This window comes from Maylandia zebra, linkage group LG7, assembly GCF_041146795.1.
Source record: "Maylandia zebra isolate NMK-2024a linkage group LG7, Mzebra_GT3a, whole genome shotgun sequence".
In the NCBI taxonomy this organism is placed as follows: domain Eukaryota; kingdom Metazoa; phylum Chordata; class Actinopteri; order Cichliformes; family Cichlidae; genus Maylandia; species Maylandia zebra.
The window spans coordinates 12,193,928-12,213,718 of NC_135173.1; the positions used below are offsets into that span (position 1 = coordinate 12,193,928).

General features: G+C 39.3%; 2 long non-coding RNA genes across 3 annotated transcripts in view; one reads left to right on the forward strand and one right to left on the reverse strand.

Annotated features, from left to right (window-relative positions):
• Positions 1-6,644, reverse strand: part of LOC143419643 (uncharacterized) — a 50,839-nt gene extending 44,195 nt beyond the window's left edge. Inside the window, exons 1-2 of one of the 2 annotated variants that reach the window (XR_013099657.1) lie at positions 6,529-6,644; positions 6,131-6,283 (exon numbers count right to left, since the gene is read on the reverse strand). This is a non-coding gene — a long non-coding RNA (uncharacterized LOC143419643). Of the gene's footprint in view, positions 1-6,054; positions 6,284-6,528 lie in introns of both variants that reach the window. The other variant, XR_013099656.1, reaches the window with a different exon arrangement.
• An 11,337-nt stretch (positions 6,645-17,981) lies between these two features.
• The window catches only part of LOC143419644 (uncharacterized), a 97,314-nt gene continuing 95,504 nt past the window's right edge, over positions 17,982-19,791 (forward strand). The window contains exons 1-2 of the long non-coding RNA XR_013099659.1: positions 17,982-18,098; positions 19,229-19,309. This is a non-coding gene — a long non-coding RNA (uncharacterized LOC143419644). The remainder of the gene's footprint in view (positions 18,099-19,228; positions 19,310-19,791) is intronic.

A 19,791-nucleotide genomic window follows, 5' to 3' on the forward strand; every position in this document is an offset into this window, starting at 1 on the left:
GTGTGTGTGTACATGTATGTGTGTAAACTTTAGAAACACAGGCATCTTTGAAATGGTAAATCTAATCCTCCAGGTCCGTGACTAGTTGGTACACCGCCACCAGCCACCTCCACTAACACATACAGTAATGCATACAAACAGCGGGCACACATACACACAGACTCTTACAGACACAATCCGTGTGACACACATACACACAGAAACATATACACAATCACATATATCACATGGTGTGGGCAATATGTCAGAGCAAAGCATAATTTGGCATTTGAACTAGTCACTATTATTGGAAGTCTGAAGAAATGCTGCAGGGAAGATTTATTTAGATGACAAACAACTTGGAAACTCTTTTTTTTTTCTTCCCTCGACTGCATGAAAGTCAAAGAGACTTATATATTCCCTAAACACTGATTAGTTCATGTTGAGTGCCTCCATTGTGCTGTACTGTACATCTGAATTGTTGTTCCGTGTTTTTACCGAAGGCTATACAAAATTTGGAAGGGTATTCTACAATCAAAGGCATTTCTCTGATGGTTTTTATTCAGGTGCTGTGCTGCCACAGTCAAGGCCACAGGAGAGCAAGTGGTCACCCTGCAATGCTTTATAAGACATACAGAACAAATGTAGTTATACAAAAGCAAAAAAAAGAAAGAAAGAAAATGTAAAAAATTACAGACTTAGTGGGAAAATGCAGAGCCGACGTATTTCTGTGAGGTGAAACATAAACTGTGAAGAGAGTGGGTAATAGTTAAAACTGTGATACTTAATTATAGCAAATCTTAAGGAATAAGAGAATTGCCACTGAAAATTTAATGCAGATTCACTCAGAGATATTTTAATATTTTTGACTTCATAATTACACTAACCAGTCTCTGTTTTGCTATCTGAAATGATGAAAACAGAGCTCTGGCTCTAAGAGACTGTAGGAAAAAAAATATGTGCGCTCAAACCTGCCACAGCTCAAAACAACCGCTTGACAAGTGTCCTAAATACACGCTTAATCATGTACAAAATTAATGACATCCAGCTGACAGATATTCCATCATTAATGCAGAAGTTTTTGAAAGTTATTGAAGGGAGCTGTGCACAGATTAGCATTGCTTGCATGCAGTCAGGGGCCAATGCAAAGTAGATAGGTTAATCCCCAGGACGAGTTGATAGGACACATCTCTAAACGCACTGAGCCTCGCTGCGTCTAAAGCCCATTAATTGCACCCAATACGAAACAAGTAATTTAATTTTACATCAAGTCCAGCCTCATCTGTTATCTGTGGCACACTTCTGTAGAGTACATAAAGGTAATAGGGGTTTTCAGGGGCTATTCCCCACTTATTATCTAATAATGATGAATGAATACGCCGGGAAGTGACAGCTGTTTGGATGTTTTGTTGGTGGAAAGGCATCTATTTGTAACTTTCCCGAAAATCTTTTCTGGTTCACTTTGAGGACGAGAAGCAACTTCAGAGCTCTGTCTGTTTTAAATGAAAACAGGTAAAAATTTGGGCGTTTAATGTAAGGCTAAAGAGCCAAATATGAAAAGAATGCTAAACAAAGGGATCCGTCTTTTATGACTCTGTCAGGTCTGGTATTGTGAAAATAATGTGACCGTTCTCGCAAAAGTTTTACCAAAGTCTTTCTTAAAAATATCTTTATCTACACTATTTAAATGCTGAAAGAAGTTTGAGCTTGGCACAGACTGTCTGTGTAACTTTTTTTTGGCAAAAAATGAAAATAAAAAAATAATGAAATGTGTTTATTTTTTTTTCCTGGTAAAATCTATAAACAAGCTAACAGAGAGTGAGTATGTCAAAGATCAATACTTGAGATTTCTAGGGCCAAAATGAATACGAAGCAGATTGTGTAAGAAACCTTTAACCTGGCAGGTGTGTTTTCATAGGCTACACAGCACCAGTATTATTACCAGGGCAATGCTTTATTTAAAACAAGTTTTTCAGCACAGAGGATAAGTAGAATAACTTCCATTCAAAAGCATTTCGTATTTTATTATGACTTCATGCTTATCACCAGTCTAAATGGTGTTGATAGAGTGAAGTACCTGAGAGGAACTGTTATGTGAAAGGTGCTTGTAAAGAAAACATGACGACTGCTGGCTGGCCCTCTTTATTTCCACCTTGCTTTTACCCTGGCATTCCTGCTCCACTGCATGACTAAGAGACAATTAATCCTAATAATCAGGGCCTTAGCCATCATTCCTCATTCTGGCAGGCCTCTTTTTCCATAGGGGCACAGAGGGAGTGCCTGAGCCACGGCTCTCTGCTGCACAGATGAACCTCGTGCAGATGTTGAATGAGCAGCGTGGTTAATAGCTTAGCCTTCTTATGGCCTTCACACATGTACAAAAATGGAAAACTGAAGGTGGCATTTTATCATGTCATGTCTACAACTCAATGAGCGACTGACTGGACTTGACGTATATTTTTGCTTTAGTATTCTAAGCAGTGTCATACTTACTGCAAAAGAAAAAACAACAACTTAGAAACAGGCAGACATGAATGTGGGCATCTGATAAAGCTTGTTGTAAACATGGCTTCACTGGCAATTTTAGCCTCAGTATTCAAAGGTTTAGTTATTCGTGGGAAAAATCTGCAAAAATGCATAAACAATAAGTTATTCTTCATATACACGTATAAATTGGTTTTATTCTATATTTTATCAACATCAACTTAAGTTTTATTGTGATTTGATATTTCCTTACTTTTTACTGAGCAACTGAATACTTTGAATACTTTGTGAGTCTAGCCCAAGGGTTCAATTGAAATGTTCAATCTGTCCACAGCCCATGTTTCCAAAACCACATTTTTCCAAATATTGCTGACTTGAGTCTGGCTGAAAATGAGGTTGAAGGTAATTTTTTCTTCTAATAACTCTTTAAGGCAAACCCTATTTGTGCACCATTGCTACACAGTGCTACAGTGTAATTGAGGAGATTGTTTTTTTCTGTCTGTTATGTGGATTTGCAGTTTTATGTAAAAGTTTTCTTCTCTTTCAGAACATGTCTTTACTTCCCCCTAGATACCCTTATTGGTAATGGAAACTACGAGTAGAAGAATCGGCTTTGTAAGAGCCATTCAGGTTAATTTACAGCTCCTCTGTCAGAGCCTGTGGTTGTGAAAGTTTGAAGTTTAATTTTTTATATTGTAATAATAATTTTTATCAGTACTGTATAAACTACTTTTCAATAAAATAAAAAATATTAATCTATATGCAACGTAAGCCAAGTGGTACACCAGCTTATATAGTACATACCTTTCCACTGAGGAAACTGTATGTGCACATGCCCAGGTGTTCGCGTGCTTTTGTCAACAGTGGCAGAGCACAGCAAGAACTTTTGTGCTCCACAACAGAGAGGCAGTGATGCAATGTTTGACTTAACTGTACGGGGACCTAATCTTCTCAAATTACAGCCAAATTGACTGGTGAGTGCCAAAGTCCCAGTGTGCGGAAGCGAAGGGAGTGCCATGACCGCGGCAGACAGGAGGCCCAGGCAAACAGGCAGGTGCTAAGGGGCTGCTTCAGATGCAGAAGAAGAAGATCCCCTTCACAACACAGCAATTACGCTCGCCTCAAATTCACTAAGCTGGAGCACAGTGTGTTCTAACAGCATCTCAGCAGCACGCACAGCATCCCACACAACAAGCTCATTAGGCCAGCACATCCTCCCTCTGATTCAAGGTGGAGGAATTAATGCAAGAGCACCTGGACTCTGAGAGCCATCCATCCAGCTACATACAGCTGGCCACACTCAGGTTATGCATTATCTTCTTTAAAAATGTGCAATGTGGCCTCCACTTTTAGTTTTAAGCTACACCTCTCTTTTTCCAGAGTGCTATGTGAGAGGAAGGCATATTAATCACACTCAAAGCCACTAATGCTAACAATCAGTCAACACAGTTGGCCAGGCTCTCCATCTCTTGTGACAGGATGGTTTGTCCTGAGACCTGCTGATTTGTCCTGCTATGTCTGCCTCTAGGACAAAATCCACAAAACCTTTTCCTCCAGCAATACCCCTAGATCATATAATACTCTAAACCGGTTAAAAGCTTAAAATATTATAATATATTTAATGTACAAAGGAATTCTAACTGAAATAAAACACATCTAAGTAATAGAAATACCCTTTTAGTGGTTAAAAATAGTCATTAAAGTCCAAAAAAACAGCTTATTACAAGAGTAGATGCAATTTGGGGGAACTAATTTGTGTGTGGAGTGATTTTTGACAACATGGATACAACATATGTCAAATAGCCAAGTTTTGAGAAACAAACAGCTGTCTAGTTCAACTGAGAGGAAACTGCCTACTGAGCAAGATGATCTCTCCCTGAGTGTCATCCACCAGCAGCATGAGGCAGAACCAGCATGTTTGGATTCCTACTGTACAACAAGAATATGGCTCTCTTGTCAACTTCAAGCTGACAAGTGTAACACTGACACAAATGAATACAAAAACGAACTACACAAATAGCTCCAATTTACAGAAAAGAACAATTAAGTTAAGCAGGAGTTCCACTGAATGTGTTGAGCGTGCGTACCTGACGTGCACATGCGGTTGAATGTGTGTGTGTGCGTGCATAGTTGTTTATATAAATCTTGGAGTGTATGTTCTGTTTGTTTTGGGCTTTTTTTTCCTCAAAAAGCAATGCTAATTATTGGGCTTCAGGTAGCGTAAAATGTACAGCTGTGGTGACTGTCAGTGCTCGGTGGACTATTGAGCTGCTGTACGACATGACAGTAGGTGGTGTCTCTCGCTTTCATCCGAATTGCCCGGTGCTGTTGTTGTCTTTTGCCAATGTCAATCAGCAAGTTTCTCTTGAAGCACGAGGCAAAGAAGACTTTATCTGCACATACGCTTTATCTCTGTGATTATCTGGAAAACTTGTTGACCCCATTCTACCAATGTGTGTCCCAAAAATCAGAATATGCCTTTAATGTGTCAAATATGGTTTTGTAGTTTGCTGAGGTATGACTGAACCTTAATGTTTGCATTTTATATAACCTCATATTCACGGGTAATAGCCAGATGGTAGCAACAGTCCGTGCATAACACTTTTAAGTGGGGTCTGCCAGCAACAGCTGCATACTATGTTCCACTGCTCTAGATAACTACATATCATAATTTCTTAATAAAAATGTTTCATTACTCTCATACCAATGTTGAGCCAGATTGCTGGCACTTGCAAACAAACTTTAAGGACCAGCTTGATGTCAACTTTGATTACTTCTTTTCTGATGAAATACAGATGTTTGAGTCTCCACTCAAGCAGATTAAAATGTAACATTTGGAGTCATGTTCTGTCAAGGTAGAGTTAACATACACTGAGAGCTTTCATTAGAAAGATATTTGTAGGTCTATTTTGTATTAATAAATTGCTGCCTTAAAAATAAGCAAACACAAGTTTATCCAGAGCACAACAATTCTGACTCCCAGGGATGTAAATTATAACTTACTATACAAAACTTTTACAATATAGTTCATCATAACCGCAACATACAGTAGAATGTGGTGAGTATTGTTACTGAACGAATGTTAATTGCATTTGTACTCATTATTTCCATTCAGTACATATCTTTAAATAGTCCCACCACCAGTTGGGATAGATCTATTCAGCAAGTTGGATGAGTTGTACTGTCACGGACTGTAATGGCCAGCTTGATTTGATTTATGTTTATGTAACATAATCAGACCCACTAGTTGGTCTAGATAAGCTACAAAATAGTGGACCAGTATTTAGATTTGAGAGGTAGGTGCCAAAATGTGTGTGATTACCAGGAAATAGCTGGAGGCTTTGACAGTGATTGTAACACTCACTATATTTTGCAATACCGGAGCACAATAAATAACTTAAAACATGGCATTAACTGCATGCTGAAATAAAACATTGCCATCAGTGGCATATGGTGTAAACCTTAAACCGCAGTAGAAATGAATGGTGATTCCAAACAACAAATAAAAACAAAAACTGCTACTACAAAGTGGGTATCAGTAGGATTTATGCAAAAAATAATAATGTGATAGCGTAAAGTATTTAGTCAAACCTTAGAGCAGTTGTTTCTTTGTGGCTGCACCCAATGGTATTAGTCAACAACAGTTTGTGATCTATGTTAGTCCTACCACAACGGATAACTTCTCCAACAGAACAGAAGGAATAGGTGGATTCCTTCTCAGGTAGATGGAAGGTCGGGTTCACCACCTCCTAGGCAAAGGAGGAAATCCGGGGCCCAACTCCAGGGAGATTCAAAAGGTATCCAAAGACAAAAATCCAGCCTGCATAACAATAACACCCTTATTGTATACAGTCATGGCATTACAATCTGTGACCATATTTCAATGAGAGCCACATTTTTGTTTGCCTCTAAATTTCCTTCACAAATTTCTTATATGGCTGTAAGTACACATAACTTGTCATACACACTGGAAAAAAAATGTATTTAACTGTAACATCGGCTGTCATGCCAACACTATAGTTAGCTACATTAGCTTAGCTAAACTCTAACTCGATAATCACTTACCAAAAAGTTCAACTTTATCAAGCGTGTTGGCTGTCGCCTCGGCCACTTCTGCTTTTATTTTTAAACACTTTCAGAGATACAACAGCTTTGTTTTCACTTTGTGAACTTGCTTCTTAGTTCTCTGGTGTTCCATGCCGTGTGTCCTCATGCTAGGAGAGGGCGGGCCAAGTTTCCTTCCCTCCAATCAGACCCCGGTAGGCCGTGTAAACCAAGAAATTGAAAACTTTTAAAATTGAACTTAAAGAATAAATAAATTTACCAAATAACTTATAATTTATATCCAAATGTGTAATACACACATTAATGAAAACAAAACACATAAAATATGGTACTCTGTTTCTACAGGGCTACATTTAGTGGGAGGGGCCTATATGGATTATCACATGACTCTCCAAGCTGTATCCAAACTAGATTAACAGATCATCTAAGATCATCTCATTGTTAATTGCTTTAACTTTATGCTGTAAATGCCATGAAATATGGATGTAGCCTCAACGACATCACCCATCAGTTTACGGAACAAACCAACCTTAAATATTTTTGCAACACTCAACTCAATCAATTAACAATGTACACCCATAGAGTATTGACTAAGTCCCTTCTTTATTGCCTGTTTTACAGGATGTAAATGGACAGAGCTTTTGTATTCTGTCTGAGCACCTCTTTATACAACATCAGAGAACAATGTGGGGTTAGTGTCTCGCCCAAGGATATTTGTCATGCAGATTTAATCAGCTAGGAATTGAACTACAGTTTACTACCAGTCTTCTGATTAGTAGGGGACCTGCTCTACTGCCTGAGCTACAGCTACCTGAGCTAGCAGTCCAGGTTAACTTACAAAATTATTGAATAAGGCTAAAAATTGCCAGGACACAACTTCAATAAGAGTAGGGTAATTTTCCAAGGTATCTTCTGTATGCATTCTGTGGTTTAGCTATGGTGGAAGTCAAAGATATTTGTCTCTCTAACCAATTTCTGTTATTTGGACAAATGCCCATGGGAATAAAGATCTCCTGAGTCCTCCACTGTCTCCGTAAAGAATGAGGTCAACTGAGACATGCCTTCCCCCGGTGCTCTTTTTCATCCCTAGATGTTTTAAAATGCTCTACATGTGGGAAATCTTTGGCTGAATTACTGAGGTCTAAAGAGCCCTGTAACCAACTTAGCTGCACTGGGGGACAGTTACATAAAGGGAATTGCATGCCTGGTTTATAGGAATTATGAATAGACAAAAAGGCACTAGTCAGGTGTCAAAATAGACAAAATCTGCATTATAAAGACTTTTGTTTCTAACTAATAGTTGGCAAATTTTAAAGCGTGACCACAATTGTAAACATTTAGTTGTTATTCAAACCATGATAATGAAGTCCCTCTAACTTTAACAAATTAAACCCAAATCACAACCTGGATTTTGTCCATCCATCTATTCCCCTCTCCTTATCCAATTCAGGGTTGCAGGGAGCTGTCCTAGGTGGGGTACACCCAGGACAGGTCGCTAGTCTGTTGCAGGGCTAACACACTGAGACAGACAACCATTTGCACTCACATTCACACCTATGGGCATCATCAATTAACCTCACCCCACTAACTGTATGTCTTTGGACTATAGGAGGAAGCCAGAGTACCTGGAGAGAACCCATGCAAGCACAGGGAGAACATACAAACTCCACACAGAAATACTGGTGATGGAATTGAACTCAGGACCTTCTTGCTATTTGTGACTACTTTGAAAAGCTCAGACAGATCATGTGTCCTGCCACCAAGTCTGTGAAAATACTTCCTGTGTGGTGTCCAGGAGGGCAATTTCTGTGTATTTCGTCATTTAATTTGGATGCTTTGCATGAGATATTAGCAGCAAGGACGGGGTGTGATGGGGCTTTGGCGTCCAAAACACTATTTGTTACTGTTTTAAATGAGCCAGCCCTCAGTCAGGCGTTTTGCGGAGAGTAACCTTTGTAACTTTCTAACTCAGCAATCACAGCCCTCTAATGAGCCACCACTCCACCCATTGCTGAATACATAGTGGATAAAAAGTCGAACAGGGTTGAAAAGGTTCATCTGACAGTGAGAGCCTGACAATTTTAATATGGTGTGATGCAAAGAGGAGTAAGTCTGTAGAGCCCCATTAGTGGTTTCAGCCAATTAGCGGTTTCAGCCAATAATCATAAAACTATAGTTAATAATGGATCAATGGATGCTGGTTGATGTTATTTTGGAGCACTGCAACACACTCATCCATTACATAATGTCTGTGAGCACGGAGCTATACTGTACAGTGAAGGTTTTCTTTCTTTGGTGTTGGGGTTTAAAGATCATTTAAGGATTTTTTTTTCTACTGTAAGTCAGGTCTCATTAATTAATGGATGATGCAAGTATGTCCAACACAATTATTATTTTCTGCAAAATCCACAGTTCATTCTAAGTCACACTCACAGAGTCAAAGTGCATAACGGGGCGAAATTAATAAAAAATAAGCTTAAAAAGAGAGTAGATGTAAAACATAGCATATGTAGCCAAGCAGGGCTGAAACTCACTTGGATGACTTTGTTGCCCCAGGGAGAGCAAACACTAAAATGCTCTTTGACCATGAAATGGCCCTGCCCGGTAATGGTGGTTAATGGCTGTACGGTGCAGATACGCTGGGTCTAGGCAGGAGGGAGACCTAACGGGGGCATCCTGACTGCTCCAGTAGGCCCTGGTAAAGGAAAAGGGTTTTGCTTAAAATTACAAAAATTCACTGTGATGGATTCTGGTCTCTATATGCAGCTGGTAATTTAGCTGGGGTTGCATTATTATTTTAGTTTTTCAAAAAGGAGAAGAAGAAGCCATAAATTTGGTCCAAATGTGAGAAACACTTCTTGATACATAATGCAGTTTTTCATATCAAGCCTGTATTACTCAATATTTTTCAGATATTAAATAATTACAAAGTAAAACACAACATTATTTTCTAAACAACATTTAAGGAGTAAAATTTAAGGTTTTAAAGACTTTAAACAACTAAATACTGCCTCATATTGCTTATTTCAACTTCCCTGGAGTTGAAGTAAAAATGACAGTTGTACATATGGACTTTCTGTGTATCAGATTAAGCTTGATTGACTTGACCTTTTCAGATTATACCCTGTTTTTTACCTTTTGTCCTTTGACTCTATGACTGTTGAACTGCAGTTAATGTAAGTCATTCCTTGTGTTCAGCAACGCAATGACTTAAAATGCTTCTGACTGATATATTGCCCTCATCACCACAAGGTTTCACCAATGTGCCCTCCAGCTGAAATTCTGAAAGAGCACACTCCAAGGCAAGACTTCTGAAAAGCAGTGGCCAGATGAAGTTACTCTTATAAAACCATATGGCTTTACGGCATTTGACAGTAAAAAAGGTAACACGCGTATTGTAGCCTAAAAGTGTGTCACTCTATAGGTCATTACAAAACAAAAGACATTATACCACCAGCTTTAAGTTTGGTAGTTTCAAATACAGATGTTTTAAAATACATCAGTTTGAAACACTTAGTATGTGCTCTTTCAGTACTGAAATGGACCCTGCTATATCACAAGTGTTATTGATTTGGTAAGCTTGTTTTATTAACAGCTTCTGTTTGCAACATTACTTTTCATTTTCTAGCTGTTTGTCTAACCACAAATTAGACTGTCCTTTTTATTTTGTGCCTGGAGTCCACTATCCTGTGGAAAATATGTATTTAGCAATTAGGTGGTAAAAGGCTTCAGTATGTTCAACATCTGAAGGGTGTACTAGATAGCTGGGTTTTCTGTGTCTTAGCTGTTTTGACAAAACCTAAAACCCAGAAATTTAAAGTCAGAGATATTGGGCATCAAAACAGTGATTATCAACTTTCTACTGTTAACCTATGGCTTCTTCCTCAAACTCTGTGTATACTCCTATTAAACCATTCATTTGACTCATCTTCCACACAACATGGACTGAATGGGTGCTGCTTTCTTCAGTCAAACTCAGTGAAATGCTTAAACTTGTGAACTTTAAACTCGTGGCGTTTAAATGTGATATTCAAGAAGAACATTCGAACCTGATATGGTCCTGTAATGAAAAAGTTGTGGAAATCACACCGGCTTTTATCTAAATCAAAGTAAAATGAACTCTACTTATTAAATAATCTCTATCAAATATGCTACAACAGGCTACTTAGTTTTTTGTGTTATACAGTGCCAGTAGTGTACATTCTCTACCACTTCATCTACCAATTGGAAGGTTGGTGGTCAAATCCCTGGCTGTTCCAACCTGTATGCAAAAGTATCCTTGGGCAAGATACTGAACCTGGATGTGTTTATCAGAGTTTGAAAATTAGATAGAAAACTTAGAAGCAGCCAAAAAAAGTGCTTGTATGAATGAGACATGTTGTATGGAGTGCTTTGAGCCCTCAAGTAGAGTAGAATACCAGACCATTTACCATAAACAGATTTGACAGTAAAGTATTTTATCAAGCTTTGTGGATGTTCTGTAGATTCTGTACATTCATCACCAGATGAATGTATGCAAATTTGTACCAACAAATGGTATGTCTGGTGGAGACACCAGACATACCATTTGTTGGTAACTTAACTGCTAGTGTATCAGTGTACACAGGTTTGCAATTAAAAAACATACTCCCTCAGTTAAGATTATATTTTGCCATTCGATCAAACTGTCAGTATAAAAGAATTTGTGAAAATATTCCATTTGCTACGTTCTCTTAACACAACCTGCTCCAGAGCAAAGGCATTTACCTTGAAGTGTGATTGATGGTTTAGTAAGGTATTGGTTAGCTTAAAACCAGAACTGTTTAGTGTCTCAGTATAACAAAGTGGCTTTCTTTAAACCTTGATCACTACAATTATAAGAAAAGATAAGACAAGACTTTATTGATCCCACGGCGGGGAAATTTGTGCGATAGACAAGAGCAATACACATTCTCAGGGAATACAGTTTATATATACAACCTGCTGAGCTGTACATTTGTAATAACACGTAATGAAGCAATGCGGGATAGTTATAGTAGCACCGACTTTGCCAGAGATTAGAAAATTCATTAGCTTATTGCATTTAGCAGTCAGATTGATAATATTGTACACTAATTGTGCGGTGATATGTTCATGTCAAGTTGAAAGCACACCCCTTTGTTTATGATTTAGGCTACCATATTGTTTCAGGCATATAAAAGGAAACAGTGGCTCAACAACACCCCACTAGCCTATTGCGTCTTTATAGCTCAACCCTCATGACACAAAATGAACTTAGCTGCCCTACAAAGAGAGTCTGGCACTCTGTGCTGAGTCGTGCTGTACCAAATAATGCAAAGACTCCTATACACTGAGTACGCATTATTCTGTCCAAATGGATTGGCTGTTAAAACAAAACAATGACTGTTAAGACTCAGTTGAGTATTGGGGAAAAGTAGCACTAGATGATAACATAGACTGGTTTAGAACTGTGAATGGCCTAAACAAATGGTGTAACATTGTTGATAATTTACTGGTTAGACATGCTGTGAGGACCCAATAAAACTATGAATTTATAAATGTCATGATTAACCAAACAGTTAAACAATCTTATACTTGGATAATCTTATGGAAAGTAATGATACTTATTGCCATCAAGTGAAGAATAGATTCACAATTCTTCAAAATTACTCATAATCCTCTTTGCTATTATGTAATAAAAAAGATATTTAAACAACAGACAAAGGTTTGGTTAGATTAATGAACCTTTTACCAGCTCTAATTGCTTGTCTTGATTTTCAGTATTTGCTTCATTACTGTGTTAAAAACTGCGGGATTATATTGTCTATAATATCGGATTTGTGAAATCAGTGCCTTTGTTTTCAACACACAGACGTACACTTACATACGTCTTAAATCCCTGAGTTTTGCAGCACTGTAAAGGAAATCCAGTTTTAATCAGATTTGACAGTGAGTCACGATAAGTAACAGAGTCATCAGCTGAGGCGAGTGAGGGAAAACGAAGACAACTGAGGGTTAAGCTGCAAGCCTCTTCATACAAACCTTGTCCGAGAAATCTTTAGTGGACACAGTGACAAGTGAAATATGGGGTCAACTATCAGTCATTCATCAATGAACCCATCCTGTCATGATTTGAATTTTGAGTACTAGCCAGTATTAACCTTCATAACCCCAAGTCGCATTGGACAGCTTGGCAATGCCTCTGACTGACAGGCACAGTATCAAAGTAACTGTTTGGTGTCAGTATAATAAATGCTTTCAGTCACATAAAGCTTTGGATGAAATGGTACCAGCATGATGATATTAGCTCGAAGAGCACTTCATAAAAGTCTTTTCCTTATTACTGGGGCTTTGGCTACTGTAGCTTTACAACACCAACATAAAAAAATAACTTTTATTAAGGATATTCAATCCATACATGCATACAATTTCCTTAGCGTTAGGTATATAGGGGTGTGGTGGACCCTGGACAGGTTGCCAGGAAGGATATTCTGAAAAAGTTAAAAAATGTTACAAAGTTTTGCCTCATAGGCTGTATTTCCTTTGTGTTCTCACAGATAAGTCAAGCTGCTGAAAGCTATGCTGAAGCTCAAGACTATTTAATGTAATCCATTTGGACAGAATCATGTGTACTCAGTGTATAGGGGTTTCCTCTGTGACCTCTGCTGACCTGTGAGTTCACTGACCTTAAGTAAGTCTGAGATAAAGTTACATCTAGTGGGAGCTGGGTATCCTCTTACTGCCATCGCCTTGTGGGAAATGACTGTGGTTGACACAAGGAACCATGACATCTAACACTATATACTGCGAGATACATGATCATCAGGCTCCAAATGTAAATGATAGTTTTATCGTGTTTTTCATCTTTGTACAATAATAACTTCAGATAAGTTTTTCCCTGCTGAAGTTGAAAATGGCTGATCTCCTTTCCTGCATTTAGCTGGACATTATTCTCTGTTGGTAAATTACTCCCTTTGGAGAGCGAAATTAACCTAGATTTCCATATCAAAGAATTATGAATTATGCCATTTTCCCTGCCCTCCCATTTTGCTGAAAAGAGAAAGTGGAGGGAGTATGCAGAAGTGGCCTGCAGTGATATGCAGGCCATACAGAGTTCCTTTCTTACAGGAGCAACACTGTAACAGAGAGAATCAGCAGCTTTCAACTGAAGCGAAGAATGAGATCACTGGGCTTTTTGTGCAAGGTCAACTTCGAAGCAAGACACATCGTGTTTAAAATTCAGTCGTATCCTCACCAAGCACTTGAAACACACTGTGCCGGCCAGGGAACCTGCTTGCCATTATGCAAAGAGGCGGCAGGCTTAAAGTAAATACGTAATCTTAATGAATGCTGAGATCTGTGGAGGTGGGAGTGAGGGGAGCCCAAGTCAAGTAGAGAAGGGTCAGAAACACAGGGTGAATAATCCTGTGTCAACAAGACACAACTAGCTCTCTCCATCCCAATGTGTAGCCATGTTTACAGTGAGCAGAATTCAAACGTTTTCTGACATCTGACATTGTTGTTCAACAATAAACCAAGTGAGTGACTGCAGGACAAAATCTCAGAATTTACTTTTTCATCCCAAAAAGATGTTGCTGAACACCAGGCATTATTTGGAGTGTAAAAAGGGGAAAAACATAATTTGAATTACTGATTGAGATAAGACATGTCTATGAAAAATCAACAGATGCTAATGGATACTAATAAGGGGAAGTAATAATTTTTCTATCTGTTAACAATGTGGTATTTTACTGTTAATATTTGACTATAAAATGTTAACAATATGTTTATTTGGGTCATTAAAGAGCCTTCTTACATTTGCTTATTTGTCTTGTACATCGTGACCTTTGTCACTGGCCCCAACTTATCTCAGATGCATGGATTTAAAAGAGGAAGACAGCCATTAGATGACATGTCACACAATATAGGGGTCTTCTTCTGGCCCCGTGCCTGCTGGCTGTGTCCTTTGCTTTGCCCACTTTGCTCTGCGAGACTGCCAGGACATTGAGCCTGACACATCAGAACTGCTGCTCTCTTGGTGCCCTCTTTCATTCGCACTATCACAGAGTCAAAGCCTGCAGAGACGAAGCTGTCCAGAGACTGAGCCCTGCTGGGTTTGACTGGGCCAAGATCCGATCAAGCCTCGAGGAGAGGGTCATCCTCTTCCCTGACTTCTACTTGCTATGATCTCTGAACCAATTCTAAAAAGGCCTCTGACTTGATTTGAGCAGACAGTCCCCCTTGAAAGCTGCCTTTGGTTTGGCTTCTGTAGCCTGGAACGGGAAGAGCAGGGTCAGGCTACACACAGGCAGGAGAAGGCTCAAGCAAAAGCAGTGTGAGGGGGAAAAAAAAGAGCTGATAGCCATGCTCCAGGTGCAGATGGCACACTGTTTTATGTGTGGCCCCAGCGGATTATGTCAGCGAAGCTACTGGAGGCATATAACATGCAGAGATCACACAAAAACATTGTCAACCAAAATTCAAAGATTCATTAACAAAGGTCATTTCCATGACAGCAAATACCTAATAGACAGCCAAGACTTTTGAAGCCACAATGAGGATATTATAAACAGGCTGAATGAAAAAAACCTTGAAGCGAGGATCGAAATTATAATTTTGCAGTCCTACTGGGTTGAAAAAATCATTATACCGCTGTTCAGAAATTTGTTAACAGCAGTTGCAATGGTAACATAACATCCTTTATAACATCACACCAACATATTGAATTTATGATACATTTAAACAAAAAGAAATAATTAAAATGGCAGTGAGACTATTTTACATAAAGTACAAATTATTAGCTAGTAGTGGTACTATTTCTACATATTGGGTTGATATGATAGAGGCCGACACTGCCCCTAAGGAGCTGGGGTTGCAGCAACCCTTAAAACCAATAACGGTCAGAGGTCAGGATAGGGGAAGCAAAGATCCAAGTCCCATCCTATTGTGTGACATGTTTCCTTCGCCTGCTCGCCCCAAAGGCGTAGTGTCAGGGTTAACACTTCAAACACTCAATATCTTCCCAAAACACAAAGGACACAACTGCTTGCCATTCACATCATTTCTTCCAGGAACAGAGATATGGATCCTTCCCAAAGGTCACTGGCAGCTGAAGTTTTAATGATTAAGCAAAGCTTTGTTGTCTGACTTTTTTCCTGTAGCAAATCTACTTTTAGGTGCAAATTGAGTAGTTTGTTCACTATTATGGTATAAAATTGAAGCACATTTTATATGTCAACTTTAAATTTGAATAGATGTCATTTGTGGCCGACCACAATTTTATAATTTGAAGGTAGATGATAAAATCAAATGTCAAAGGGGAATATATGTGTATGTATTTATATATGTTACCAGATAAAAGAACACATCTCCACAGAAACAGCTTTTTTTTGTTACCATAATGCCCTAATGCATATCTACATACATAGTATTATTGGTGCTTGCCAAGTAGAATAATCCAGGAATGACTCAAACAGTAATAATGTATAAATGTGCAGAGGGCAAATTGAGTGGGTGACTTTAACACACCTACATATGTTCTTGAGTTCTTTTTTACTAGTAAGTGTTACAGCTTTCTCGGGAACTTTCCTCATTCTGCCACTCCTAACTCATGAATATTCTGCCGGCAAACATTTCAGAGCGCTATGCCGCTATCTAACTCTCGTGAATCAGTCAAAGAGAGAGACAACTGTCCACAGAAGAGTCTGTTACACATTCATGAAATCATGCACCAGAACACAGATTAATCTCACAAGAACGAGATAGGATTTAAAGAAGGCAGAGGGGATTCAGGTATCAATCTGGTTAGCTTATATTTATTTATTAATTTTTTTTAGCCTGCTGCAGTTTACTCTGGATGCAACTCAAAGGAAGCTCCTCTTTCCCTAGAATGTGTTTCTGCTCCTGAGGTGGTGATAAAACACCTTATTCTAAGGGTTGGTGAATACTCACTGTCCCTGGTGAAGGTGCTGATACCGATAGCTGCAAGCCCAAAACTAAAGGAAACTCCATATATACAGTTTACTTGCATCCCCCCCCTCCTAATTTTCGGTACAACCAAGTGGATAGGAAAAATAAAGAAATTTAAAAAAATCTCACAAGTGTGGTGGATAAATATATAATTGTTTGTTCAAGTGTGTTTTGCACAGTATGAGACCTTCCGATTGCTGCACCAAGTAGAATGCACTGCAGGCAGTCTCTTGAGGGAAGGTCTCATTTTCTGCCTCCTGCCGTGAAATATTCAGTCCGGCCTGAAATAATATGGGACTCGTTTCAAGGCTTAGCACTTTTCAAATATGCTGGCAATAATGGACAGGGCATCAAATGAAGCACAGCCTCTCACAGAAAGGGGAAAGAAGGTTTTGAATCCACAGCCAGGGTTTCACATAACACCATAGACAGCTGAAGTGCTCTCTACATATACAGTGTAGTGATTAATTTTTTTTTTTTGGGGGGGGGGGGGGGGGGGGGGGTGAGCCTATAATTTCTAGTCAAACAGGAAATTCGGTCATTTTGTAGCAGTATTATTTGGTTTTCGAATATAAACACTGTAAATGTATATTGCAGTTTTATTTTTAAATGCCAGCCCAGCTTCAAATTATATTTCCATATTTCTCTTCTGCTTTTTGCATATCATCAAGGAATCTGAATTTCATTCGGCCTTAAAAAGAAAAGGGAACAAAATCAAGGGTGCGCCATAAATGCACAGAAATGGAGCGCGGAAGAATGTTATAGGAGGGGGCTCTTTAGTGAAAGGATTCAAGAATTTAACAATCCCACATCCTCTCAGCTTGTCCTTCATCTCTAATAATCAAGCTTGGCCACAGAATATCCCTCTGGATGGGAAAAAAACATGTTCCCTGTCCGCCTCTCACTCATCTTTAGACTGCCAGTCTTGGGTCTTTTCTCTTGAAGTCTTCTGTCACATTTATGACTTCAAACACTAAGCACAGCCTTTTTTTAAACTCACTGCCATGTCTTTAAAGCTGGATATCTTTTTTGCACTACATTAGCATGAGATGAAGGGGACTGTGTCTGATGCAAAGGGAGCCCTGAGAAGGCTAGACCACAGACACTGTGAACTGTTATTTGTTACCATACATCACACACCAAAGGCCACCTAAACAAGCTATACCTAGTTTCAGCTCAGGTGAAGGCTAAAGTGTAGGTCCATAGTATTCCCAATACTCTTGTGCAATGTAAGACAGAAAGCAACGCTTGCATTTGTTATGCATATCTTATGTGGCTGTATGTAGGTCCAGCTATTACTTATCATTACTTGTCTTCAATAGAAGTATTAAAGAAGGTTTTGCTATCTATCTATCTATGTATGGTTTAAAAACTCGAGAAACACTTTGTATCGTTCACGCACAGCAGACTGCAGTGACTGAGACCCCACGGTGAAGCAGGAGCTCTTGAAACCGGAGCGTCCACTGAGTGGCGCCGCAGCCCGCAACTTGCACAGCACAGGCAGGCAGCCTGCTCTTCCCCCCCGCTACACGCTGCGGGCTAATCCGCTCACTCACTCCGTGTTGGGTTACAGTGACAAGGGCCCTGTCTGAACCACGACTTTTAGAAAGATAATATTACAGGTAGGTGCAAGCCGCGGACCGTGTCACTATCGATAGACAAATTAAGCATTGAAAAACAAGACCATGACCCAGAAATTCTCGCTTTAATCGGGTCACCGTGCTCGTTTTCATCACTGAGTGATAATGGCACCTCTCACTGTCCTTACCATTTGAAGTCCCCTAACCGCAACCTGTAGCTTTTGGGGCAGAGAAAATTGTCCAGCTGGACGCCTTGTATTGGTGCCTTTGTGTGTGTTTTGAGCCATTCCTGCCTGCTGATAGCTTTATTTTTATTTTTTTATTTTTTCTCATCAAGTTGAAGGTCGGTCCCTCCTATCTAATAAGCTGCAGTAAGGAGAACAGCTATAATCAAGGATGTAGCCTCTAATGTAACTTGAATGAAAATAGATGCGTTTAAAGAAATTCGAATAAACTCGTTGTCGGCTAATGTAACCAGCTTGTTTGCAGGCAGTTTTCCTCTCACTATATAAACCCATAGTTACTGCTGTTGAGGTGCAGGGATATTCGACTTATTTGAGTTAAATTTAAAGTTGCGCTGAAACAAATGGTTAAATTTTTCCGCTTTCGTCTTTATGTTTTTTTTGTTGTTGTTGTTTTTTTTGTTGTTGTTTTTTTTTACATTGGAAAGCACTTGGAAAAAGTCAGGTGCTGAAATCCTGGGATGCAAGCTGAAATCTTCCTCTGAAATAGGCCGAACAGAAAGTCTAGCTCCTACAGGGTTTTGTTCAGGGTTTCACGGAGAAAGCCCAATGCAAAGTGGGCCTACAGCCAACTGGGATGAATTCTAGGGTGGAACCTAAACAGATGGGAAATGGTATAAAGGTGAATACCAGGTCAATCTGAGCTTCACTGATAATGCTGTGGGCACTGCTCGTAGCAGTGTTTTAAAAGTTGACTTAAGAAAACAGATTGTATGGTCAGAATAAACTCTTAAGACCATATTGGAGCATTTTTTTTCCAGGCTTCTTTTGTCTAGATTGCCACAGGCGGAAGCAGCAGACACCAAATGGTCAAAAAATTGTTATCATTATGTTTGTCTGGAAAATCAGCAGAATGGGGGTGTTGATTTCCAGCGGGTGGGTTTTCCTTTGTCCCTTTTTTGTTCTAACCCAGATTTTCATATTTAACAGGCACACAGCTGATCCATCCTTCAGCACAAAACAGAGACAGTGAAGGTTAAAGCACTCTGCATGCATGGGACCATACTGCAGGTAATTAATATGTCAGCTCATTGAGGAGCTTCATCAATACATCTATCACTATATGAACTTCTGACTGGAGTAGCTCATATGGCATGCCGCATAGAGCACAGACTGGGAGTACATTTGTCCATTAGTAAACACTTCATAGAGTGTGTTGTGACTGGGGAGGCAGCGCGGCTCCTCTCTGTCCAGTTGCAGTCATTTTCGCCTGTCACCTCCTCATCGCTGTAAAAACACTTGCTGTGGCTTGGTAGATTAACAGAGAGCCCCCTAATGGAGTAATTACACTGAGCCAAACATCTATTTTTCACCTGTGCTCTGCCATTATTCTCTGTCCCCTATCCACTCCATTGGAAGTCACTTACTCTCCTTACAATGAGTTATCATTGACTGCCATTTAGACGTTCTGGAGCAATTTGTCTTACTGAGGCCACGCGCTAGCCTCATTGCAAAGAACAATCATTCTCCCTCCAATATATAAAACATTCATG